The sequence below is a fragment of the Passer domesticus genome, chromosome Z, assembly GCF_036417665.1.
Source record: "Passer domesticus isolate bPasDom1 chromosome Z, bPasDom1.hap1, whole genome shotgun sequence".
Taxonomy (NCBI): domain Eukaryota; kingdom Metazoa; phylum Chordata; class Aves; order Passeriformes; family Passeridae; genus Passer; species Passer domesticus.
Window position 1 is genome coordinate 62910026 of NC_087512.1, and position 26938 is coordinate 62936963.

A 26938-nucleotide genomic window follows, 5' to 3' on the forward strand; every position below is an offset into this window, starting at 1 on the left:
TAAGATATTCCACAGTGTCCATGCGGAATGAATTATACTTTTATGGTGATGATTGTTACTACTACTTTCAGCTTCTTAAAATAAATCTCAGTGTTGATACACAAGTTTATTAGATTGCAGTGGCCCTATTAGAGAGCTATAACATTTTGAATAGTAAATCCCTTGTCTTGTGACTGTTATGTTGATTTTGAAATAGAGTGATAATGAGTAATAGGAAGCTAAATGATAAATGCAGAATTTGGAATTAATATTTTGACATGCACTACATAACTTCCTTAATATCTTTCTATGCCAAAGGTATAGATTAAAAAAAGTGGAAATAATTAATGTCTTAATATGCAAAACCATTTTGTTTAATGTGTTGCACTTCAATAACCTGATTTTTTCAAATGATACAGAAATAAAATGCATTGATTTTTGGAAGTAGTCTTCACTGCTAAGAAACTACTAGTCAGCAGATGTTTCAGAACTAAGCAGGTTTTGGTTTTACTTTTTAAAGTACGTCTCTCCCCTCTCCTCTTTTAACTTTTCTGCCACAAAATTTTAATTCTGGCTGTTCCTGCCCCTATTACCACCTCTCACCACTAGTGGACCTACCACCACATCTCACCCCTAGTGGAGATAAATACTAGAAAATATTTTCTGCATATGAAAAGCTTAGTTTATTTTTGGTCTTGACAAAAAATGAATAATCAGATAATATACCAAAAATATAATAATAGTTGTTGTTTTACCCCGAACCTTTTTTTAACTATGTAATATTTTTGAATAATATAACTCACAAAAAATTACATAGTGAAAAAAACCCTTGGATGTATTTCAGACTAAAATAAGACCCTTAAACAGGAAAAAAGCAGTCAAGCATGCATTGGTTAGGATTTTGAGAGACCTTTCCAAGAATTTAATGTCAAAATTGCTCTTATTAAACTCATCCAAGAAATAAATTTTTAATTATTTTCTAGAGATTTATCTTTAAAATGCACTAGTTCAAGGTAAATAGAGCAGTGGCAGTAGGCCCAGATGTGAGAGTAAATAAACAGAGCACCAGGAAGGTGCTTGCAGCCTTATTTTCAAGTATGCTGAATACACAGCTGCAGCTCTCAGTGCTTGTGAGCTGCATGTGAGGTCGCAGCTGATATTCAGGCTGTAAATGAGCTCCAGAAAAAAAGGGGAAATGGTGTTCACAAACTCTTGTTTTCTCTTTTAGTAGGCGTTGATATTGTGCCACTAATTTTTTTAGCATACTGCTTTAATTAACACCATTTCCTGAAGCCTCCTGTTCAAGTACTTATTTTTTGCTGCTTTTACACAGACATAAGGTAATATTTTTCTCAAGCTGAAGTAGAAAAGACTACAGTACAAAGGCAGCAAATGACTTTCTCAAGTGCCAAAACCAAACCCTCAAGTGCTAGGAATGTGTGAAAGATGTTTGGTTCTAACAGCTCAGACTAAGTACATCACTAGTTTGCTGGTAAACCGGGGCACTGTGTAAAAGGATGCACTTCTAGTAGGTGTGAAGTCAGATGAAAGCTTTCAGTAATTACAAACTGTATCATTTTGAGCTCATAGCAAACCTTGGGGATGTAGCTGATGCATACAGGTCGAGTGGACATGTTAAATGAGTATGAATTACCTATTTTCCAGAAAACACATCTGATCTGTTGCTATATTGACATGAGCCAGATTCAAGTGTTTTCAAAATGCTAGGATACAACCAACATGAGAAGGAATTACATGTCATTTTATAAGATCCCAGCTAAGATGTAAAGATAGTTGTACAAAAATAATTATTTCCAATTAAGATACACTAATATTTTTTAACATGATGAATCACATCCTAATTACATGGAGCATCCTACATGAAAATCCATTTGGAGTTGGTTTAGACTGTGTATAGAATAAATAACTTCTCCTTCACCTAATAATACTCTATTATTCATAGTACTGTTGCAAAAAAATGTTAGCTTTTAAGGTTAAGGTTTCTTTAGGATGATGCTAGGTTAATTTATTAATTTATACTTGCATAAAAATCATTGAACAACTGAGGGCACTAATGGGTGTCTGTAATTATTTCTTGAATGCAATGAAGCTGGTGTCATGCTCTTGAAATAGTGCATGCAAATGTCACCATTGTTGTTGGGAGCACTGAGATTTGCTTAATTTAGAGTAGTGATAGAAAAGATCAAGTCATCCAGTATGACCCAAGCCAGATAAATTAATTGATAGCTAAATCACAGCAGAGTTATCTTGCACTGGATGGTCTTCTGCAGGTAGAAAGCACTGGCAACAGTTAGAAGGAAATTCCTTTTTGATTCATATGGTAGTGAGAATAATTTCAATTTTGCAGAACATAAAATGTTTTAAGCAGAAGAAAACTCTTCAAATTATCCTTGCTACTGTTAAATAAATTATTTCATTTCATGGTAAATTGCAATGAAATTTGAATAGCATTTCAAGTTTCCTTATTTATCAAGGCATTACAGATATACAGTTAATTGAAAAATTGCAGATAATTGAAAAAATCAGTTTTTCTGTGACACTGATAGGTCATGTGATTAGTCCTGCTTTCTTAAAGATTGACAAAACCACCATTTTTCAGAGCTTTCCCTTTCTGTTCTCACTGAAGTTGTGTGATGGTGGAAGGAAGGTCTCAAACATCTTGTAAGGTGGATGAGGCTTAGAAAAAATTGTGATTGTGAGAGGCAAAAGAAGAGAAAAAAGTTCCTGGATTTTTTTAGGTTGTTTTTTAATAAACATCATATTTTTATTTGCAAACAAGTTTTAATATGAGTATCCTAATATGAGTTAGTTGTTACTAACTCTTCATGCTGTGTCCACAAAGCACTGTGACTGTCTTGGTTCAGGAATGGTACCCCCCCAGTTTAGTGCTCCCCTCTCTCTCCCCCCACCCCCAAGACTCCAAACTACACTGCCTGCTTCCCTTTCCCTTCTCTTTCCCCACCTCCTGTGGGTGACTGGAGGCACAAAAGACATAGATCACAGGGTTAAGATAGAAACAATTCACTGGTAACACCAATGAGATAAGGAAATGAACAATATCAGCATTGATATTAAAAACTAAAGTGTTCAAAAAAGTGAGGCCGATTGACATGGAAAATGTCACTGAGCCCAGCCTGACTCAGCTTGCAGCCAGCAGCATCCCACCCTGACTGCTTAATCTCCCACGCTTGCTCCAGGCTCTGCCCCCTCATGGCTTTTGCAAGAGAATAACCCTGCCTTTGGCTGAAACCAAGACACGGTGATGGGAGAATGGCACAGGTTATGAAGCACCCTGAAATACAGAATACAAGCTGCACTATGAAGTGCAACATAAACATATGTCAAAGTGTTTCTAGAGGGGCCTGGGAAAATTATAATCTAAGCCTTGCAAACAGCATAGATTGGTTTTAAGTAGCAGCACTGCTTATGACCATTTTGAAGTATGAAAAAGTGAATAAGTTTAAAGGATTTTATTTCCGAATTTTCATTGAGTGCCTTGATTTCTATGCCAGTCATAATTAACATCTCTGAAACAATTAATGATTTAGGAACTAATATAAATTGATGCAAGGCTGATGATTGAATTAGGAAAGTAGAACTTGCTAACTGTGAAGCACACATAAAAATTCACCTTCATTCACCAGGAAACCCCTAAAGGAAAAAGGTGTATTCATAGATGTATCACATGCAAAAACAATCATTTGGGAAAAAAGTCAACAGTAAATCGTGAGGGAAATATCTGGAGTTTTTTTGAGAACTACTCAGAATTTATTTTTTGCATCACCACTTCAGTGATGGTGTTGTATCAAACACTTGAGAGAGAATATAAGAAATTGATGATTATGGGTCTCTCAAAGGAAAAAGAGGTCAGCCTACCATGGCAGAAGGTAGAAGCAGGAGAAAAGATACAGCACTAGGTCATCTAGGCTATGTTCGTATAAACTTTCTAGTGAGACCACTCCGACTTTGGTAATTCACAGTCTGGTAGTGTTCACTTGATAATTACTGAGTTTTCACATTTTAAAACCTCAAAAATTTCTCCTAATTAATTTGATTTTATTTCTAAGTGATAAGTCCTACTAACGTTTTATGCCATTTTCAGAAAAATACCTAACAAAAACAACACCACAAGCCAGCAACAAAAGTCTTTTCTAGCTAAGCATACATACTGAAATGTTAATGTTATCATTGAATAAGGGGAGATTAAACAAGCTTATCAGAAGCTTTATAAAGAACAGTGTGTGGATTTGTGTTACATTGGAGCTCAACCTCTTAAAGTTGCTGAATGTTATGTGAGATACAAGACCAAAATAAAACAGTTATACTGTTGCTTCCTGGTAATACACAAGACCTTGAAGGCAGTAATCATGCAGACACAGAGAAACTCTGTCTCCTGGAAATATTGATTTTCCCTTAGGATCCATAAATATTTGATCATATGACTAGAATTAATTTTCCTGTTGAACCCGAATATCATCAGCTTATGGCTGTCATCTAGCTGCTTTCCATGCTGCTGCAGCATCTCTCAGCTGCCAATCTCTTTCCAGACCACAGAGGGGGAAAGGGTTTGGCAGAAAAATCTCTCCAAAGCTGGAGGCTCTTTGCATACTGTATATAATCCAGGACAGACAGGTCAGGCTTTGAATTAGAGCACAGACATGGGAAAACTACACACAGGAAATTACTATTCTTCCATGTTGTAGTAGTAGTAGTAGTAGTACCAAGAGAAGCTAATTAGGAATCTGGGTCAGTTGCCATAGAAACAGTATGCATAATTATTTTTAAAAGATAGAAATCATTCTAAGTTATGTGAGAAGTGGAAAAACTTAGTGGTGTGAGGCCTACTTATTACCTTAATTCCTGTTTTTCAGGTTCTAATTTTTAATTATTTTATTTTCAAAGTGAATTTGGGAAGTATCCTTTCCTCTACTCTTCCAAAGAAAATATGGGTAAGAAGTGTAGGCATAGTGTAGGGAAGTACAGAGAAGAATTCTTTGTGAGAGCCACACAGTCTCTGGACTGTGGAATGGAAAAATGGTTGATGTTGAGCACTGACGCTACTTCAGCACCTATTTAGCATAGTTCTATGTTCATCCTGCTTACTGGTCTACCTGTTAGATTTAGAAATCCATCTGCTTGTTTTTCAAAGGTCTGAATAATACAAGCTGCAAAGACCAAAATGAAATGGAAAAATGTTCAGTGAAAGACTGAAATCTCCCCAGAATGCCATGACACTGGACAGAACCATTTAGTCTGCCAGAAAATAAATTAGCAGTGATAGTTCTGATTCTATTGGCACTACATGGGTATTCAGTTCAAACTAAGAAGAATAAGTGACACAGCCTTATGAATACTTGAGGAATTTTTCCTTAAAAGCATATTGGTATAAAAATATAAGCAATAAGCTTTTGAATGTAACTGAGGTTAAAAAATGGAGACAGAGTCTATCAAAGTACTTATGTCTAAGAGGGAAGTAAAAGATTTATCAAGACAAAGCTGAATGTCCCATGAAAGACTAATTCTGGTTCAAATTCTGGGATAAAACATGCAGTGAGAGGGGCCTTTGGGGAAAAAAATAAAAATCATAGCATTTCACCAAGCAGGTCCCTTGACATGCTTCAAAGCACAGGCTGTTTGCCTCTGCACAGTGTAGAAGAAGCACAATATGGCTAAAGACATCTTCATCATCATCATCATCATCACATCATCATCATCATCATCATCATCATCATCATCATCTCTTCAATCTCTCTGGTGCTGGAAGAGAATGATGGATTGTGCAAGGAGACTTGTGCTGACATAAACCATCACCTCAGACTGCTGCTCTGAAAAAAGTTATGGTGGCAGGTGATCCTGATAGACGGGGTTTGAAAATTGGAAAAAAAATCCCAAAACTTTAAGCAAACTATGTCAAAAGGGATTTAAAAAAAAAAGTTTGTTAAAATGTCATCTCAGATAATAAAGTTTTAAGGGAGTTAAAAAAAAAATGTTCAGTGTTTAGAATAAAATGACCATAAGGCATTTATATACGGCAAGCTGACAATCTGAATGTTGTTAGCAATCGCTGTTATATTTTGAGGAGTGTCTTGGCATCAGCCAATAGCCTCAAGATGCCAGGATGTGTCATTAGGGAAAAACATAATATATTTTAACATGAAAGACTTGAGTCTCAGGTGTTTTTTGTTTCTAATGATCTTTGTACCCAGAAGAACTGACTCCTGAAAACATTTTATTACAATATGATAGGTAAATACAGAGAGTTGCAGAATTTAAAAAGTTGCACAGGCATTATCAATATATAGAGCAAGAGTTTACACAACTAGGCTACTGTTACATAGTTGGAAAGCATCTAATGCACATGTGAGGTAATTCTCCAAACCCTTATTTTTCCTTTGTGCTAGAAAACACACCTCTTTTCTCATTGACTGCAGAGAGCCAAGGTGATCTGCTGGGATGTGGCTCATGATATTGTTAATGTACCATTCTTACTTCCTCTCTTCATTTAACAGAAATTGCTACTTTGCTGCTTTGCTACCTATCCCTTAAAAAAATGTTCTGTAGGGCAGCATTAGGGATAAATAAAGTATACTTTTCTTCTGTTGCTGCTCCCATTGCTGCTTGTTGTGCTGTTAACAGAAATATTTACATAGAACAATGTATGAACAGCTATAGACCATCGCCAAAAAGTGGCCTTGCTTATTACATTTTCTTTCTTTATAATTTTTAACATTTGGCGTTTTCAGAGTTTAACAAGAAATTGTGTAGTCATCTAGTTTTTAAATAGCTTCCATAGGTGAATTTTCAAACACTTAAATGTGTTTGGCAGTCATTAATTATTCATGTGGTGCAAACTTGTTAATGAGAATACTTAAAATGAATCTTTGTTAGTGGTGTATTTTCTGACACAGCATTATTTTTCCTTCAACTTCTAGCTGTAATTTAGATTGCTCTAAGTGTAAGCACTTTGCTATAATCCCTTGGAGTTTTTACCCAGTGCCACCATGACTGTCATGTGCAAAATTTATACATTTTAGCAAAACTTACAAGCAAAATAGTAGCAAGGAGGTTTTAAACCCACATGGCCTTCATTTTCTCATATATTTTCAAACCTTTTCAAATTGTTTTTCTATCTGGGTTAGGGAAATATGTATTTATTCAACAATAACATTGCTGTGATTATAAAACTTATGATTGTAAAATTTCCTATTTGATTTTCCAATATTCTGTGATGTTATTTATCTCTGTCACCTTTGTTAATGTACTTGGCAGGACATTATCAAACTCTATGTCTTCTATATTATTAAATTACTTGTTGTTATTGGGCTGTTTTTTACAACAACAACAAAAAAAATACTGCCAGTGAAACATTTTTAAGTACAGTAAGTGTAAGTAGTCTAGAAAGAATTAAAAACTTACAGACAGCTATAATTTCTGTCTGCATACAGATGGAGGAACTGAGATTTTTGAATAATCAGCTTTAACCAGCTGCAACTTGTAGCTGATATTACTGTTTTTGTGAAAATCTTATCCTACAGATTTTCCAGTGGCCAACTAGACTAGGCTGAGTCAAGCAGCGGAGAAAAACATGTAAGTTGTAGAGATCCAGGGCTGATTCACTGCTCTTAATGATTCCAGCTGAGCCGCCTACTCATTCCATATCACATTTCTTAACTGGACATAAACCTTCCACTCCTAAATGAGCCATATTGATTGTAATTTGTTTATGAGAAGGGGAGCTTGGTAGCTTTCCCAAATATGTCTTTTGATTTTATGATAATTGTATTTGGTTTTAACTGTGACAGTGATTAGCAGGATTCAGTGTCCCAGAAACATTGAGGTGTTTATGCCCTTTCCTGGTTTTTTTCAAATAATTTCCTTGTCTTTTGCTACCTAGGTACACAGCCTGAATAATTTTTATGTGAATCATAGAAACATAGAAGGGTTTGAGTTGGAAGGGACCTCAAAGATCATCTCTTTTGAATCCCCTCATCATGAGCAGGAATGCAACCCGCTGGACCAGGTTGCTCAGAGCCCCATCTAACCTGGCCTTGAACACTTCCAGGGATGGAGCTTCTCTGGGCAATCTGTGCCGGTGCCATACTACCCACACAGCAAATTTCTTTCCAAAACCTGATATAAATGTCTCTTCTTTTAATTTAAAATATTCTGGTTATCCCATCACCGTCTGTCTGCATAAGAAGGTTGCTCCCCTTTTTTTTTAAGTTCTGTTTAAGCTGTGAACAGAGCTGAATCTCACCTTGGCTATAGGATTGGCCTTTTCCTCTCCTCTAAAATTTTCAGCTTGGCTCTCACTATCCTTTGAAAAACATTCTAGAGATTCCAGGAAACAGAACACAAACACTGAATGGCAGAGTTAAAGAACAGCCCTGTGAATGCATGTTCTGGTGAAATGTCAGTTCAGGAAAAAGTACCAGAAGCTTATCTCACTGCAACTTTCAAAACAAAAGCTTTAGTGAGAAGTAACAACCTCTAATGAGGATGGCAACATTGAGGTGAAAAAATGACCAGTCATTTAGGCACACTTTTTGTATAACCAGGAGCTCACCTGGATTCTTTTTGACAAGCAACTCATCTCAGAAATCTTCCAAAGGAAATTTCTTTAGGGTAGATGGATATACTCTGGTCAGAGGGCCATGTGTGACAGTACACTTACTGTACTGTCACCTAATCCTGTTCTGTAGCACTACAGTCTGAAAAACAGTTGCAGAGCTTAGTGAAGACAGCTCTTCTTTGCTATTCAAACCATAATGACACAAGGTTCAGTGACTGGACACTGCTGATCCTCCCACTGAGCAATCCAGTGGGATTACTACCTGCCTTGCCATGCTTGTGCACAACGGGGTGTGGAGAGGGAGCTTGTATCTGCACCTCAGCATACTTCAGCATTCAGAGCACTATGATTTAATTAATTTAATTTACATTCCCCTTAAATGCTGAAGAGAAATGTATGCAGATAAAAGTAATTTCTCTTGTGAAGACATGAATGCTACAGCCAAGTCACTGTCCCTCGGGGAGGAAATGTTGAGGGTTGGTTTGTTTTTTTTTTTTTTTGTTTGTTTTAACAATAAGCAATCACAAAATGTTTTTTATTTTTTAAGTATTATAATAATTCTATTTTTATGGCACTTTCATGCTGTCTTCACTGTCCATTTCCAAATCATTCAACCAGTTTTTCAAAGAGTGTTCTTTGAAATGTTAAAAATTCAACAGTACCCTGAAGTTCAGTATTCATGGGCATTTCTGCATATCCTTTCCCCATGACATGCAAAGCTAATGTAATCCTCCTACAGTGTTCAAGAAATTGCCAAGTAAGCAAGTAATGAAACAGATCAGTAAGACCTCTTATTAGACTTAAATCCTTCTCAGGGAATGAGGTTCTGCATGGGGTGACAGGATGGCTTGATTGTAGCAGAAACAGAATTCCCAAACCATAGGACTGAAATAGTAATTTATTCTTCAGAATAGGAAAAACATATGTTTTCTTCTATTTTCTTTGAAAAAGAAATAGCAAAACCTATATTCATTCAAAAATCATTATATGGTTTAATTTCCAGTTTAATAATTGTTTTTATATTTATATTTTAATTGTTCTAATTTTTGATTATTTTCTTTTAGTCTGACAGTACACCAGTAAAAGTAAAAAATATTTCCACTTTTAATTTTTTTGAAGACAATTGTGCAGACAATTAATGCAATATAGGAAAAAAATAGGCTAAGAGTAGACAAAGGTTGATTTTTTAATTGAAATTCTGTGTTTCGTTTATAATGCATACTACAAAAAAAAAAAAAAGAGAAATGTTTTCAAGGTATAAAGGGTCAGGGGTTTCTATAAAAGTGTCATGCTTCACAAACTAGGTAGCTATGAAATTGGTGTCTAGGCTTCCCTTTCTGCCATTTTTTGTCTGTTATGAAACAGTTTATGTTATGTTGCTAATGTAACATAAGCTTTAGTATGCTTAATAACACATTTTTTTGCTATGCAGATTTATATTTTAGAATTCTTGTTGTATTTTTAAAATAATGTTAAGCTAGAGAACAGCCCTCCCTGAAGATGCTAGGTGCATTCTTAAAACATCTGTTTCACCATGAAATAGTACTGGTGTTTTTGCAGCATGAGCTGTCACAGTATAAGTGTTGATTACCTAAGGCTTTTGTACAGAGGGGCGTCACACCGGGAAGTTCGATCCTGGAAAGGATCAAAGAGCCACAGTGATGATAAATGCTTCAAGTGTAATGCAGCTGATGCCAGAAGCAATATGCAGGACATTCTGCTTTTGAGGGCTGCAAGTGTGCTCTGGAGTGCCTTGCAAGTGTGGGTAACTGTTAAAGCACAGTGGTTAGAAGGTAACAGGTTTACTTTATCTTGCTTTCGTCGATGAACAACAGAAAGTAATGCAGGATTTTGAGGGGAGCTAGCAGGGATCCAGTCTCTGTAAGGAGAAATTTCAAGAACATGAGTGTGATGAGGCTTGCAGAAGAGAGAGATGGACATTGACAACTGGAGTGGAAGTTCAGCTGTGACCTCCCTGAGTCTGTACCTTGGTACATTCAGCCAGTATTTCAATATCCCCATAAAATTTGTTGCTTTTCTCTGCCCTCATACATTTCCTGCCTACTACTCCAGCTTCTGCCACTTTCTAAAGCTGCTCATGAAATCCATGCACTCCATTCCTGAAAAAAAGAAAACCATAGATAAATATTTTTAACATTTGCATCATCTGCTTTCTTCCTTACCTACCTCATCTTACATGTAAAGGCATGGGTCTGCAATTGTATCTGAAAGAACTGAAGGTGGGCAAGAAAGAAAGAGAGAGAAATGCTAGCACATGAGTAAAGGTGTTGTGAAAATTGGGTAAATATATTTTGGTCATGGTTGGTCATAAGATGCTGTTCACTAGGAATTTGAGAAGCAGGACCAGAGGGAAGGGATTCCTTTAAAGCCCAAAGAGTGACAGTAGCAGAAAACGTCCCCTATGGAAGCTGTGCTGATACTTGGTTAAGATTTACCCTTAGAATACTAAAGAGATTTTATTAGATAAGAAAAAAATCATTGGCAGAAGTTCCTTGGTGTTTGTTTGTATTGTGTCAGTAATCCAAATGATAAGACAAATAGCAGCTAAAATTACCTAATGAAGTCATGGGATGACAAAAATATCTATGTTTTCAAATGTCACTGAATTTTTTTTCTGCGTCCTTCTTCAATCTGCTTTAGATACAACCTTTAATTTTAGAATTTGTTCTCTAAATATCTTGGGTGAGCCTTTCTATAATAGAACTCTGACATGGTAGGTTGTTAGGTGGTCTTGCCCTCTTGAAACATTTAACATCAGTGAGGTATTCATTCTTACTAGCACTTTCTTGAAATAAATCTCTTGAAACGGCTATTTGTACTTGTAGCTATTTGCTTTATCATGTGCAGCACTAAATTCAGCTTTGTGTGTAATCCAATTTAACAGCACCTATAATAGCCTAACAGAGTGGCAGATCAGAATAGATACCTTTCCATTACTTTCTTTAGTTCCTGGCCAGAATAAAATTCTGGGTAAAATTCAAACCACAGGTGATTCAAAGCCCTTCATCTTACATGCATTTTTGGTTAAACTGAAACATATTTATAAAGAAAGGGTAACACGATGTGTTTGCAATTGCTCAGAAAATTATTTTGGTTCGAATTTCCATGTGCTAGAGATGCTGTCATCTAAATGGTCTAAGGAATTAAGCTCTGTACAGAAAAAAAAGCAATGGATTTTATTAGATCACTAGGGTGTTTTTTTCTTTGAAGGAATAGAGTTCTCTGATGAAATGAAAGGATTCTACATATGAAGACTTTATTGCACTTTTCTCAAGCAGTGTACACTGGAGTGAAGATAACAGCCTTTCTATATCCTTCCTTAGTTTTTCATTAGTCTGTGTTCTCATTTGCCAATCTATTTTGATCTGTAGCTAACACACAGAGGTCATGTAGAGATAATTATTTAGAAAATTCAGAATTCACTCATTTAAACATCAATAATTAAACAATTATTGTCTTTAGCAAGAAACAAAATGACAACATTCTGGAGGCATGTTTTAGGGTGGTAATGCAGATTGTCAATCTGCATTAATTGTCAGTCAGTGTAACAATACCTCATGTTGAATGTCTTCTCTAAAAATAAGTATGAAAACCTAGATACTTACAGGTCTGATTTTAACAAACAAGTGAACAGAGAACTGGTCAGATGAAGCACAGTCCAAAGCATTTATTTGTTTGATTTACAGTAATTCTGATTAAAAGTCTCTGCCTAAAGGGCAATTTCAACACGTTACTGAGGAGATGGCTTAGGAATATCACAATTTTAATTCTAATTTAGTAATGAAATACTGTGTAATAGGTGTAGCCATAGCTTGTTCAGAAGCATTTGCAAAGCAAAAGGTAGTGACTTAGTATTTGACCCATTCAATGCCTGTTATCTAGTGAAGAACAGTGCCCCTGGTGAATATTCAGTTTCACCACTCAGTGGCCATTTCTCAGCTAGGCAGTCAGATTGTCTCATACAGCGTTAGTCATGGGAATTCAGTGAGGGTACATAACACTGTTGCAGCATTGACAGTAATCCTCCTTGATTTCAGAGTTCAGAGAGAAAATACCACTACATCAGAGCTGTTAGTAAATAGAGATAACAATAGATTCATATTTAATTATGCGTTGAAAACTGAAGGCATCTAACAAACTATATTTAGCATCAGAAACATACTATAATATCCAAAAAAAGGTAGAAGATAATGTTAAAATCCCCAAATCCAATATCATCTTCTTTCATAAATAAAAGACATCAGAATAATAATTTCAATAAATACTGAATTCTAACACCATCAGGAAATTATAGCAAATGGTTCTGAAAAATTGTATGCAAAACTGCTTATTTACTGACTCACAAATTGCAGTGTTTCCTTCTGCAGGGATTCCAGCTTGCTCCCTCAAGATCAGAAGGGGCTTCTTGTAGATATCTGTGGTACCAGCGTGGAGGAGCAAAGGAAGAAAACTTCCCAGAGATTAGGGTATTCTTACAGGAATACAAACAATATCAAAATGTTGTATTAAGTCTTCAAAATATCACTGATAATCTTAATTAGGAAATTATAACAGAAGCCTGTGTTTATCCCTAGTAAATCCAGCATAATCCCCAATGTATTGTGCCTGTTGCAAATCGTGAAAATACCACTGAATGTTTCCTGATGGCTAATTTCAATATGTCTCCACAGAAAGAAGGGTAGGACAACCTCAGGCATATAAGTTAGGAACTGAGCAAAACAGAGAAGCAGAAAGAGGCTTAGACAACCTCAGACATATAAATTAGGAACTGAGCAAAACAAAGAAGCAGAAAGAGACTTAGAGGAGTCAAGAAAATCAGATGGTATGCATAAGGATTCATTATGGATGGATGAATGTGCTAAATAATTTCAGCTGTGGAAAGATTTCAGTGCCATTGGAGACCCAAGTTAATAGTTTTTCCTCTAAATAAAAAATGTGGAAGTACATTTACTTCTAGCTCCAGCAGATTAAATTACTGCGGATAAGTTGATACTGAACTGCTTGAAGTAATATTTTTGTTTCTAACACAGTACATTATTTAGCTTTAAAGACTATTTTCCCCTGCAGAAAAAAAACTTCTGCGTTATTAGTCTTCATGCTTTGAAAATGAATGCATCAGGTTTTGTTCATAGCAGAGCATTAGTGATTTTTTAATGTTATTTGTAGTAGAATTTCTTAGGTGTATGCTGTTGCCACAAAAGTATATAGATATGTGTTTGAAGAAAATGTGGGACATGGTACCCCACAGAAACTCCATGACTTCATAAAAAGACTAGAGGGGAAAAATTAATTCCCCTTCTTAATGGAATGGTGAGAGGCCTTCTAAAAGTTGTATAAAATGTACCATTCTCATCCTGCATCTAAATCTGTTCAAAATGTAAACCGCTTGTTACGAGTGGAATTTTTTTTCCTACATATTTATAGAAGTAGGTTGTTTTGATAAAAATAGTGTCAAATATAGAATATGAACTAGTCAAATAATTTCTCCTCCACTCATAACTGAAATATTGCAAACAATTTTCCATGAAGCTTAAAAAAACCCCAACCCACCTGCTAAAAAAAAAAAAAAAAGCCCAAGAAAATTTATTTAGGATCCCAGTTAGCATAATCAGCATTTAGACCTAAGAGATTACACAGCTATCTAAAGAAATAAATTGTATTCCTCAGTGCCACTTGCTGCCAATCACCAGTATGAATAACATGGCTGGTTTTGGTGGAAGGAAGCTCTGTATCTTGGGTTGTAATACTCTACAACTTTTCATTTTGGAATTCTACTATAATTCAGTGAAGCCTACTTACAATTTACTCTTTTTCTTACCTTTGTGCAATGGGCTCTCCAATACTTTTTGTTTATCTAGTAGTGGTGATGAAATGCTGGGCTTTGAGTTCTGTGTTCAGTGAGGGAAGTAGAGAGTAGAGGCTTCTTTGGAGCCAACTTCACATAAAATAATCCACAATGATTCGAGCATTAAGTCCTATAACTTTTTAAAAGGCATATAGAGCAAAGTAAGTGTGCAGAGGGAACAGCAAGTATAATTGCAAGAAACTCTTGAGATGATTATCAGAGAGCTTTATGTACCTTTTACTTACTACTTTGTAACTAGTACGTAGTAATAAGTAGTACCTATCTCTTTCACTGAAAAGAATTTGGAGACCACATTATAACAATTTTCAGAACAGACAAGAAAATGTTATTTCTAGCTGAAATGAAACAAATGTTCACAGTTGCAGAAGTAAACTAATTTTGAATTATTGGCTCAGTACTCATCTTTCATTTTTTCCTCTTGTGAATTCAGATTCAATTTATAAAAGACAGAGAAGAAGACATATTTAAAATCTAATTGTAGAAATTACAATCTTGTCATATTATTACAAGGCAATCTATGTATAAAGCTTACAATAAGCAGCTTATTGTAAAAGTTATGTTCACAACACATAAAGGAAAAGCACAGAACAGCTAAATGCACTTGTCCTTAAAAAGAGAGGCATAGATTTCTCTAGGATGCTGTTACTATTATTCCTGGCTCTATTATCTTCCAGACATTAGTTTGGTTTTCTAACTCACTGTACCACACTCTTCCCTCACCTCCAGGGAATACATGCAATGCTTGGGATGCATTGGAGCTGCCTTGCTGAGTCTGGCAGAGAGCCAGCAAAATGCCACAAGGTGCCCTGAGGAAAAGCACTTGTACACAGACCCCGGTCATATTTCTATCCCACCACTGTGATGTAGACACTGTCCAATGCATGAGAATTGCAGTGGGGTATTTTTGCTGTGCTTATGTGGGACACATAAACCTCCATAATATGGTAGCCCTAATGGCTGGCTACTGTGCCATTAAAATCTGAAACAGTGACTTTCACTTAGTGGCAAGCACAGTCTTGGCAAAACAACAAGTGTCTTGCCAGGATGGCTGATGAAATCTTTCAGTGACTGCCTTTTGTTCACTGGTGTCAAGTTGTAAATTTTTCATTGCACAAAGAGATCTCTTTCTCCTTTATGTAGACTTCATCCACAGAATGTGTGGGCAGTGCAATGTTCCCTAACTTCTCAAGTTAATATTTGGGTTCTAGTTTGAGCCAGTATTGGTGATGTGTCACTAATTAAAGTGAAAAGTTAAACTTCTCAAAGATTGTAGAGAAAAATCATGATGTCTGGTTCAGGCTTATTTCTCTTATATAACTTGCTCATGTGTAATGAAAGTTCTTGCTCCTTTCAGGAATATGCCTTCCCACATGTTATCTGGGAACAAAGGCAGCAGTAAGCTACTTTGTACTGATTTTATTTTAAACAATAAAACTAATGAGGTCCTACCTTTCTGTGGGGGAAAAAGCCAGAAGTTGTTACAGTAGGACTCTTGCTTTTGTGTCAGCTTCTCCTTTTCACTAAGAAATTAAAAAGTGATTAATGTGTATCTTGAGGATTTTTTTCTTCAGAAAATAAAATAACCCTTTTTATAACAGATTTTGTGCCAAAAACTATCTTCTATTAATCCTTTTAATTATCCATATATTCTAAAAACTCATGAGCAGTTTTTGTAATTAGGGTACAGATATTGTTCCATAGGACTCAGCAACTGAAAGACCCTAAGTAAATACCTGACTATACCCTGAGATCTGAATGCTCTTGTTATCTTGTTATCTTTTGTTTTTCACAGTAGCTTGGGTGTTTCAAAAGCCAGAAGGGTGACACTGTTTAAGTCAGCCATGGAAATCTATCTCCAAAGGAAAGAAAGTTAAACATATTAATTATTAACTGCTTTCAGCTAGATTCTTCTTTAAAAATTTAAAGGAAATATAGGCCGTCAAGACCTGACAAAATAAGAAATGGCCTTCAAACAAAATGTTAGCTGAACTAGAAACAGACTAGAAATAGAAAGAAAATTTTCCTTATAGGGAGGAAATTCAGAGGAGAGTGTTGCTTTCTTCACACCTCTCTGGAACAAGTTGTATTTCTGTATAGCTGCAGATAATCTGTACGGACAAAGTCTACATAGATGTCTGTCAAAGGCATCTGTTAGACAAATTAAGTGAACAATTTTTTAGAATAAAATGGTATTATAAATTACCTTTGGAAATTCTCTTAGACTCCTTTATTATAAAAAATGAGGTAATAAAAACCAAGTGGTTTTCCTTTCTAATTCTTTGTTTTCTGTACATTTCCTTGTCTGTGATATTATATATACTGTTGTCCATCTAAGCCCCAGTGACTGAGAGAGAAAGCCAAGAGGAATACTCTGAAATTTCAGTTCCACTTTAGCACTCCTAAATTATTTTGTTCCCTTCAATTTAGGCACCTGTCATGGTTCAACAGCAGCCAGCCCCTCGCTCAGTCTTCCCCAGTGGGATGTTGAAGACAATCAGAAGTGTGAAAGTGGGAAAACTCATGTCTTGAGATAAAAGGCTGTTTAATAGGCAAAGATGAAGCTGTGCATGCAAGCAAAGCAAAAATAAGGAATTCATTCACCACTTTCCATGGGCAGACAGGTGTTCAGCCATCCCTAGGAAAGCAGGCACCCATCATGCATAGCAGTGGCTTGGGAGGACAAATGCCAGCTCTGTAAATATCTCCTCCTTCTTCCCCCACCTTTATACACTAAGCATGATGCGATATGGTTTGGAATATCCCTGTCGTCAGTGCGGGTCGGCTGTCCCAGCTGTGTCCCCTCCAAACTTCTTGTGCACAGCCAGCCCATTCGCAAGTGTGGAGGTGAAGGGCATAAAAGGCCTTGGCTCTGTGCAAGCGCTGTTCAGCTGTAACTAAAACATCCTTCTATTATCAATACTGTTTCCAGCACAAATCCCAAACACAGAAACACAGATCCATATATTAGCTGCTCTGGAGAGAATTAATTGTATCCCAGCTACAATCAGCACAGTACTGCAAAAAAAAGAATAAAAAAAAACCAAAAAAAACCAACCAACCAAAAAAAAAAAAAAAAACAAAAAAAAACAAAAAAAAAAAACAAAAAAAAAAAAAAAAAAAAAAAACAAAACAAACCACCAAACCAAAACCCTCCCAGCCGAACAAAAACTCCAAACAAAACAAAACAAAAGAAACTAAAGCCAAAATACTACAGTAGACTCCAAACAGAATTCTGTTGCATTAAAATGCAAATCTATTTTTTGTTAATAAGCAGAAATGAAAATAGAAAAAGGGATGAGCCTACTAGCATTTGTTTATGCTTCATTTTTGTGTAATGTGCCAGAAGTAGGCTAGGCTTTTAACAAAGAATAAGAAAAAATTCTTGTTATGTGTTTCAGGTGACCAGGTCAAAGGAAATTATGGAGTGATGAGGCTTACATGCAACTTGGTACTTTCCTTTTTCAAAAAATTATTTTGATCCACTTTGACAACTGTTGTTGAGAGCAAGACTATAAATGCTCAGAAGACAGAGAAAGTGGCTTGCTAATTACACATTTAGAGTGGAAATATGATACACTATGGATTCAAGATAATGTAGATCCTAAGTGGTAGATTCCCAGTAATATGATTTTCTCAAATACAATTTCTCTTGTATACATTTTCATTGTCTAAAACCTTGCACATATCAGTCTATTATAATTTGCTTAGTTTTCCTCTTACCTCTACTGTATTTATGTTCATCCCTTTCCTGCATATTGTTTTGTAAACCAGAATATTTTTCTAGAAAAATAATGCATATGAATAGAAGAATACAATGAAGCTTTTCTCAATTTTGCATATGAAAATGCTGATTAATACTTTATAAGTCATATCCAGTGTATGCTGGTCTCTCCACTGGGTTAGATAATCCTGCCACTCACTGTTCCTCAATTCTCCTGCTCCTGTGTTTAGGAGCAGATTGTAATGGGGGTAATCCAATTTAGCAAGGTTGCAGATACAGTGTCCAACTGTGCCTTCAAGCATCAAAGTGATCAGTTTCTATGGTCTTCTTACAGAGTTGTTAACTGCCACAGAATCTGTACACCATTTTTTTCCTATTTTAAAACCCAGCCTAGAAAATTAAGACTATGCTCTCTTTCCAAGAGTGTTACTGCACTTTCAAACATCTTCCATTAATTTTATTTGCATGCCTATTTGCAACATTTGCTACAGAGAAAATTCAGTCATTTATGTGAGTGTACAGAATGTTAAAAATACTACTCTTGGACAGTGAAATGTTTAAAACTGACAAGTGTTTCTGCAGTCCTTGTACTTGTCCATAAGGCTGATTAGCATGAATCAGTGAAACATGATTGGCACATGTGCATGCTTCAAAAAAGCAAACTTCCTAAGGGCATTTGTTTTGTTTTAATGCATATAAAGCATGTATGTATATATAGTGTACGATTTATCTCAAAATACATACAGAAGCAGTAAATTCTCTCTGAACCTTTCTAGTTTTTGCTCTTTTAAAACTTGTATGGCATATACACAAGAAGTTCCTTCCATCATGGAGGGTTATATTTATATGAATAAAACTAGTTTTGTGCTAATGCAACTCCAGTGTTTCTGTAATAAATACCAATCTAATAGAACCAGTGAATTCAGAGTGTCCTGGATGATACTTATATGGTTTAGATTTAAGTAGTCCTATGAGTAATGGAGAGTTTTACTTAATGAATCTTACAAGTCCCTTCCAACTTGAAATGTTCTGTGGTTCTGTAATTCTGTGAAAACAGCAATGCGAGGTACAGAATTATGCAGGAGAACTTTTTTCTTGGTTCACCCATGTTTGTTATAGACCAAAAGTAACTGCTGGGTGTCTCTTTCTTTTCACCCTGTCCATGCTGAGCTAGGAGTAAGGAGCTGAAGAGAAGCTGTATAATAGTGCAGCAGTTTGGGGTTGTCCTAAGCATCCCTTTCACTCAGTGGTGTATAACATATTGATTGTCATGTAGCCAATACAATCTGCACACACACACACAGAAGTAAATACCATCGATATCGGTCTGGACACCAGGAAGATTTTACAAAAAGAAAAAATTGTCTTGCTAAAGTAGTTTGCTTGTTACCTTACCACAGGTCAGGTAATAAATACCCTGGAGACTTAAGGTTTCAAGTCCTTTAATACAGGCTTACAAGGCATCTTCAAGTGCGTCTGAGCATTAATGAAACTTCAGAACATTTGGATGGCCAATGATAGAGATACTCAGGAAGGCAAAATACTCCATAAACTAAATAAGCCTCTCATAGCTGAGGAAGAGACTCAGTGAGCCAAAAGTTCCAATCTGTTTTATTGAAGTATGTTCCTGTTGTGAAGAAAAAGAGTGCTTTGTATTGTACAATGCCAGCAGTTCTCTTCATGAAGTGGGAGAGAAATACAAAAGTTCCTGCAAACTGAATGTCTCATGGTAATAGGTCATGGAGGACAAAGCAGTCTCCTAAGTAGTGATGTATAAAGCAATTCTGTTTTATGCATCACCCTCTTAAAATCCATCCAGCTAGCACCAGGACACTTCTGCATCCTTCGCTTTTTATGAGAAGTATTCCCATTTTCTGAACTTTTAAAAATTTCTTCATGATGCAATCTGAATTGCACTTCCTGATCTGAAGAATCTTTGAAAGTCACCATTTTACTAGTAAGATTGGATGTGAATATTTACATGTTAGCAGGCCTCTTCCATACAAATTCTACTTTACATTCCACTAATAATGAGAGATTTTGCAGTATGTTTATTTTTAACAAATCAGTGCTATGATAATTTTCTAGGTGTTTGACCGAGGAGAGTAAGGCCTTGCACATAGAAATGGTGTTATGTTGTTGGACACAATATCTGTAAATCATAACTCCCAAAATAAATGGAGTATAGGGCATGAACATTAGAAACTTAATTATTATCCTGTTCACTCATCAAAATAAGTTGCTGAAAGGGACCTGGCCAAACTGAAAATTTGCTTTCTGTCCAAACTGCAACTGTAGAGGGATATGTAATAACAGATATTCTGAGCTGGGTTGCTCCTCCTAAGTATTTTCCAATGCCTATTGAAATTGAAGGGAGTAATCATCCAGCTTCAATTAGCTTTACTGTTGGCCTTTGGTTATCATCTTTTTGTTGTTGTTCTGAAATCATGTAATCAGCAGCGGGATGAAGGGTAAGCTGCTGTAATCACTTCTTATTTGTATTTAAAGACAGAAGGAAGTTTCTTCTGAAGAACTCCTTTTTCCCTAGAATCTTATAATTAGTATTTATGAAGTGTTGTATTCCAGGTTTAATTGAAAATAACTTTTTAAAAATGTTTGTGATGCTGGAAGTTAATATACATATGCTGCGCAGTATTTAATGTAAAGATCTATCTGTCTCTAAGTATAAAAAGCAAATAATAATCTGCTTTTCTTTGCCAGTTCTTCCCATTTTTTACAAAGTTAAGGCTTTTCTAAGTTATCCATTGAAACTTATTAAACATCATAATAGAGGTTTTTAAGTGCCTCCACATAACTGATACCTGCACCTTTGGGATTGCATAAGTATTTTCAGGAATCTGTTCTGAAAGGTGCTGCTGATACAGAAAGGCGAAATGAGTTTGATTGCAGACTGGATAATGTTCACAGAACAGAAGTCAGCTTCAGGGTTGCCAAGAACTTAGGCACCATCTCAAAAAGATTAGGAAGCTGTAAGTGTAATGGTTCTAGGACACCAGTACCCATCACCATTGTAAGTGTAATTGCCCCATTACACTCTTCCATAGGCACTGCCTTTAGCACACGTAGGATACTTTGATCTTACTGTCTTTCTGTTCTTATGCTCTCTATCTGTGTGCACATTGACGTGATGCCCACGCAGCCTGTAACACCCATCTGTGATTTCATAGAAAATTCCACTTTTCAGTTGTCATCCTTTAAATTTGACATATTCTCTATCACAGTAATCCCAGAGTGTTGTAGAGCTTGTAAGAGTATGTGTTCACACTGGTATTACTCAAAGATGCCTGCTCAAGATACAGAGCTAGAAAAGAGTGCATAGTCAAGCTGATTACTCAGCACAAACATATTGTTTTGATAATTTAAATAACTTCAGTCAATGAACATAGTGCAACATTAATTTATTGGACAATTTGTCTTAGATATATGGCACCTGATTGGAGTTATGGGAAAAAGAAGTTATTTCAGAAAAACTGGGGGAAGAATTAAAAAAAAACACTTCTCCTTAAAGTCTTTAAATGTGCTTATTTATTTCTACTCTCGGCAAATACTTCCCAGATTCTCTTTTTGCTGCTTTGTGTTTTTAACCTGCCAAAGTTTATAATCCTTCTTATTAGCCTTTCTCAAACACAAGTTTGACTTTTTAAAGATACCCTCTTATTTCTTATATCCTCTTTCATCCTTTAGTGTCATGCAGACTTTTCTTAGCTTTACTCTAATGAAGTTTTTTGCTTTTTTTCTCCTCATCAAGGAAACTGAATCAAAGTATACTTTTGCTACCCTTTGAAAGCTTTTCACTACCAACATTTTGAATAATGTCTTGTGTGCTACTGAGGATAGCTTTTTGTCTCTTAGGTTTCCTGTATCATTCTGCTTCAGCCTTAGACTTTGTTTTCATAAGGACTGAATCTAATTGGAGGTAGACCCAGTCATCTTCTGTTATCACATTTCTTAACCTCCTGACTAAACACACTGATCTCCCTAAAAAACAAGTCACAATCACTTTTACTATCTTGGTAAGGAAAAAATAAAATTGTAGATGTGGAAAAAAAAAATTACTTTGTTTAATTTTACAGAGAAAGAATGTTACAACCATAATTTTTCTCACTCCTAATAATTTAAATTCTAAATCTTAAAAAAAATATATTTCAGGAGACAATTCATTTCATTTACCTAGATACCATCAATCCACTAAGCTAAATAGGTAGTATTTGAGGAAATTTAAGTCAATTCAGAATTCTCCTTTGAGCACATTCCTAGGTTCTTTATTCATGAAACATTAAATACATGTTTCTGCTGGTTCTTTGATTTTTCCTGAACAGCAGGCTCACATTGGAATCTGACTTTGCTCCATGTGCTCCCATCCTTGTGCACAGCAATACAGGAAAGCTAGCTCATCCATGGACACTGAGTTACCCACCTCTGTGCTGCTACTGGTGATCACTTATCATGAATATAAGACTCACACTCTTCCTCACATCCATGAATGTCTCAGACATTAAGACCTTAGTTGTAGACTACAATCCAGAGCTAAAATGAATCAAGCCTACAGGATTGTAGTGGGTGAAGCATCTTGCGAGCAGGCACAGAGTGCTCACACAGGTCCTTGAAAGTACATGGTCTGGCAGCTGTGCCAGACAGACTGTACAGGCACAGGGAATGGTGTGGGAATGACATTTGCTGATTAGAGGCACAGTTTATACAGCAGAACCAGTCTGTAACTCCCAGGAAGCTGCAGAGCCCAAAGATAATTCCACAACTGGTTTGTTCTCAGGTAGCTCTTTCAGTATGAATACCTTTTCTTCTTTGAAAACATTAAATGCATATGTATAAAAAAATATATAAGGCAAACCACGACTTTTTCAAAGCACCCTTAGTGACTATTTGAGAATTACGAACAAAGAAGATCTACAATTATAAAAAGTTAGCTAGGGTCCTAATGTGAATAAAATAATCCATATTATTTTTCACCACATTTTTATTAAACTAGGGCCTAATTTTAATGGTAAGCATATAGGTTTCCACTTAGATTTATTTATCCTGATATCTCTTCTCAAAAAAGTCTTGCTCTTAAGCTGCTGGGAGGGTTTTCAGCTGGAGAGGACACAGAGCTCTCTCTTCTCAAGAGTTTTGACAGAGCCTGGCCGGGGTGCCTCCACTCCACCCTGCATTTACACCCCACAGATTGCATTGTGGCTGGGACTGTATTGTGGCCAGTCATTTTCCGAGAGTGTTGTTTGAAGGTCTTCTTCCTTCTTTAATTGGAGTTGATTAGTGGTATCTAAGCAACTATTTCAAGTACAGTTACATGTAACTTCACTAAACTGATCTTTCTAACTGAGATGAACAGGGAAAAGCAGCACCAAAACAGAAAATTGGGGTCTGAAATTTGTACTAATAGCACTCAATTCTATTTTATAATTCATTGTGACCAGTTCTTATCATGTGGCATTGTTCAAGGCTGCTTTGTAAAATCTATTAGACAGAGACAATATTTTAAAGTGGTCTTTGAAAAATTGTAACTTTCAAGGTTTTTTGTTTTTTTTTTGTTATTTCTTCTTATAATTGAAATAGTGCAAGGTGTAGAGGATAACTATAGACAAGAGATATAGCTGTAACTTCTTTGTATTTTGATATCGGTACAAAACACTGATTTTCCAATTCTTAATGTATAATTGTTTGATACTCTTTAATCAACACCAGAGGAAATACATCACATAAGCTAGCTTGATAATTTCAATTAATGCATTTAAATTTCACAGAATTTTATGTAGCATCACACTTGCATGGCATGGAATCTGTTCTTGCTTTTAACTCTCATATGTATTTATATATGATGGCCCTTGAGTCATTGCTCTCTGCATAAAAACTGTATACATCAATTGTGCTGGTTGATGGATGTATGTTAGGTAATATATGTTGTGGGCCACAAATTAATTTCCATGGAGAACTACTGTCTACCAGAGAAATAGATTGTTTGATCAGTTATGATAAACCTACCACTGAGAATATGAAGAAAGGAGGTTGAATTACAATGTTCTAAAACTGTGAAATATACAGCAATGTGTTATCTTTTTACCACTGCAAAATTATTTACTACTTGACTGTAGCTGACTAATAACAAATTAAAATATGGTTATGTTCAAATATGGCCTTTGTGATGCCTCTCTATATGTTTTTTACAGGCTTTTCAGAAAGGATGAAATTTTCTTTATCAGCACAGGTGTCTGCTTCAGTCATATTGAGGCAGCACAGGACTTCAGACTTGAGGTCATCTTGTACATATATAAAGTAGTTACATTCCCAAGATGTCTAGTTAAAATATAATGTCATTTTCTGTTAAATCAATCACTCAAGTACCTTCTGTTACATATCATGAGATCTTACTTATTTGCACATTAGTGTAACAAAATATCAGAAGATAGTATTCATGCTGGTGGTTCTTGATTAAGGCATTTCATTTTACTGCACAATTTCTGCTTTTCATGGAGAACTGAAATAAACTGAAGGCAGACTGAAATTTTTACTGTATTAGTTAGGTTGGCAGGTTTTGGTTGGTATAAATGACATTTCATTACATAAAACATAATGCTGCACTGTAGAGAATAATATTCTGTAATATGAAAAAAAAGGAATTTGAGTGAAAGATTCACATCATTATGTGTTTATAATGATGTTTTGTTATGAAATCCTTCCCATAAAAGTATTATCTTTGACTACCATGGCTCTGGTGATATTTCTAAATTGCATGATGTGCCCAGAAATATTTATACAAGTAACTAAAACTAGATTTGGCTTATGCAGAAAATTAGCCCTCAAGTTGCCATTATACAGTTAAGAAAAAAGAGCAAAGGTTCTGACCCTCAGAACTATTATGTTGCACATACAGGCAAGAAAATGGAGTCATAGAGTAATTATTTATCATCTATCAGGAAATTAGGGAGGAGACAACAGGCCAGAGAAGACCACAACTGACCAGCTGGGGATACATGCAGAGTAAACATCCTTCTCACTTGCTGGCTCTCCTTCAGGAACGTCTGCTGCAAAACTTGTGCCATCCCTATATCAGCTTAATTTCTGTTATTTTTCTGTCACAGAATTGCAGAATGTTCTCAGTTGGAAGGGACACACAAGGTTCATGAAGTCTAACTCTCATGAGAATGGCCTGTAGACTGATTAACCTTGGTGGTTTTCGCATCATGCTTTAACCAACTGAGCTAATCTCAGATAATGACTGGGTTGCAGTCATGGGCTTTCAGAAGAAAGTTGTGCTGCTGTATTTTATGGAGGTGTTGAATTTCACTTTAATATTTTTGGGTAGCCCTCGGCTAGATACCTCTCCACTGGAGATGCCCCATGACCAGGGCCCCCAGGGTGTTGGTGTGGGTCTAGAAATAAGGAATTCACCCAGTGCCAGGCTGCCTGGTGGTGTCTCTGAGGTCAAGAACTTTTTCCCTTAGCAGATATATAGATCATGGAAAGGCTCTGTTAGGAACTTGTCTGCTATTTTTGCTTGCCAGTGAAAGCAGTAGGCTCTGCTCGGAAAAAAAGGTCATAGAGGCTGTAGTTGTTAACACCACTTGAATTCTTCACAGTGTAATGAACAGTTATTGAAGTGACTGTATCTCTCTTCCCTCAAAGTCTCTTTCCAAAGTAGGTAATGCATTTATTTGATAGCAAAATGCTAGGTAAGTCACTGATATTTGTTTTGAAAAAATTTCATGAACTATGTTCCTATTGTTTCTGTGCTGTACTTGGGAATTGTCTACTGTGTTAATCTATTATATAAATAATATACTATGACTCTCAAGTCAAATGCAAAAAGAAAACATGTGTAACAGAAATGCAATTGTAGTAATGCTTAGTCTAGTGAAAGCAGGTTCCTTTCCCAATGTAAGAGAGAGGAAAAAATAGGTTTTGTGTGCCCAAAGCAGTCCAGATGGAACCACAGTAGGAGGCATACCAGTGTAAATACAAGTTTTGTTTATTTCAGGCAATGTATGCTTCACATTTCTGTTATGTTTCTTTCCTTTCCTAATTAGGATATGCTAATATTCATTTACTAAGTCTTCAGTGATTTTGTTTCCAATTTTCAGCATTCTTTGTCATAAAGTGCTTATACATTTTCCTTGTATTAAAAATAGGTTTACTTTATGGCAAGACTGGCTTCAAACCACTACATAATACTTTTGCTTTCCTTTATGTTTCAGTATAGTCAAAATATTATATATTATTCCAAATAAAACACCTCAGGTAGCAAACCATCTTATCTTGCTACATTCTTCAAAGTAATTTATGTGAGCTGTGCTGTAACAACTTTCTACAGCTCAAAATATAAATCTAGGTTGTCATGGATACCCACATAAGAAGGCTTTCTTTATAAATATGTTACGAGTCTGACAATTTATTTTTAGTAGAATTTTCAAAAAATAAATAAAGATGTAGTATATAACCAGGGCCCTTATTGGTTATTCTGATTGCACTTGCATACATTTCTGTTTCTTCCTCTTCATTAGCTCAGCATGTCTTTTAAAAAGCAGGTTTATGTGGATGTAAAAATGGCTGATAAGGGCCCTGGGCTTCTTCTCACCTGTGTTATCCCTGCTTTGTACCTAGTATGCCTCAAGTGGAATTCACATATTGCTTACCAGCAGTTAGAAAGTTATAGATTTTAGTCTAGCACCGGGTTAAGCAGTGCTTTCAGGACTGAGCCACATTCAGCCGCCATTTTTCTCTCACA

The 26938-nt window shown here is 35.9% G+C and overlaps 1 protein-coding gene and 1 long non-coding RNA gene across 8 annotated transcripts in view; one reads left to right on the plus strand and one right to left on the minus strand.

Annotated features, from left to right (window-relative positions):
- The window catches only part of TRPM3 (transient receptor potential cation channel subfamily M member 3), a 404729-nt gene that overhangs the window by 109566 nt on the left and 268225 nt on the right, over positions 1–26938 (plus strand). The gene's annotated exons all lie outside the window — the stretch shown is intronic.
- Positions 9004–14628, minus strand: LOC135290204 (uncharacterized). Of its 2 annotated transcripts, none has more exons than XR_010352905.1 (3): positions 14412–14628; positions 12937–13008; positions 9004–10692 (listed from the first exon to the last, which is right to left on the minus strand). It is a non-coding gene; the product is annotated as an uncharacterized LOC135290204 (long non-coding RNA). The 2 variants fall into 2 exon arrangements; XR_010352906.1 differs by having other exon boundaries at positions 12937–13043.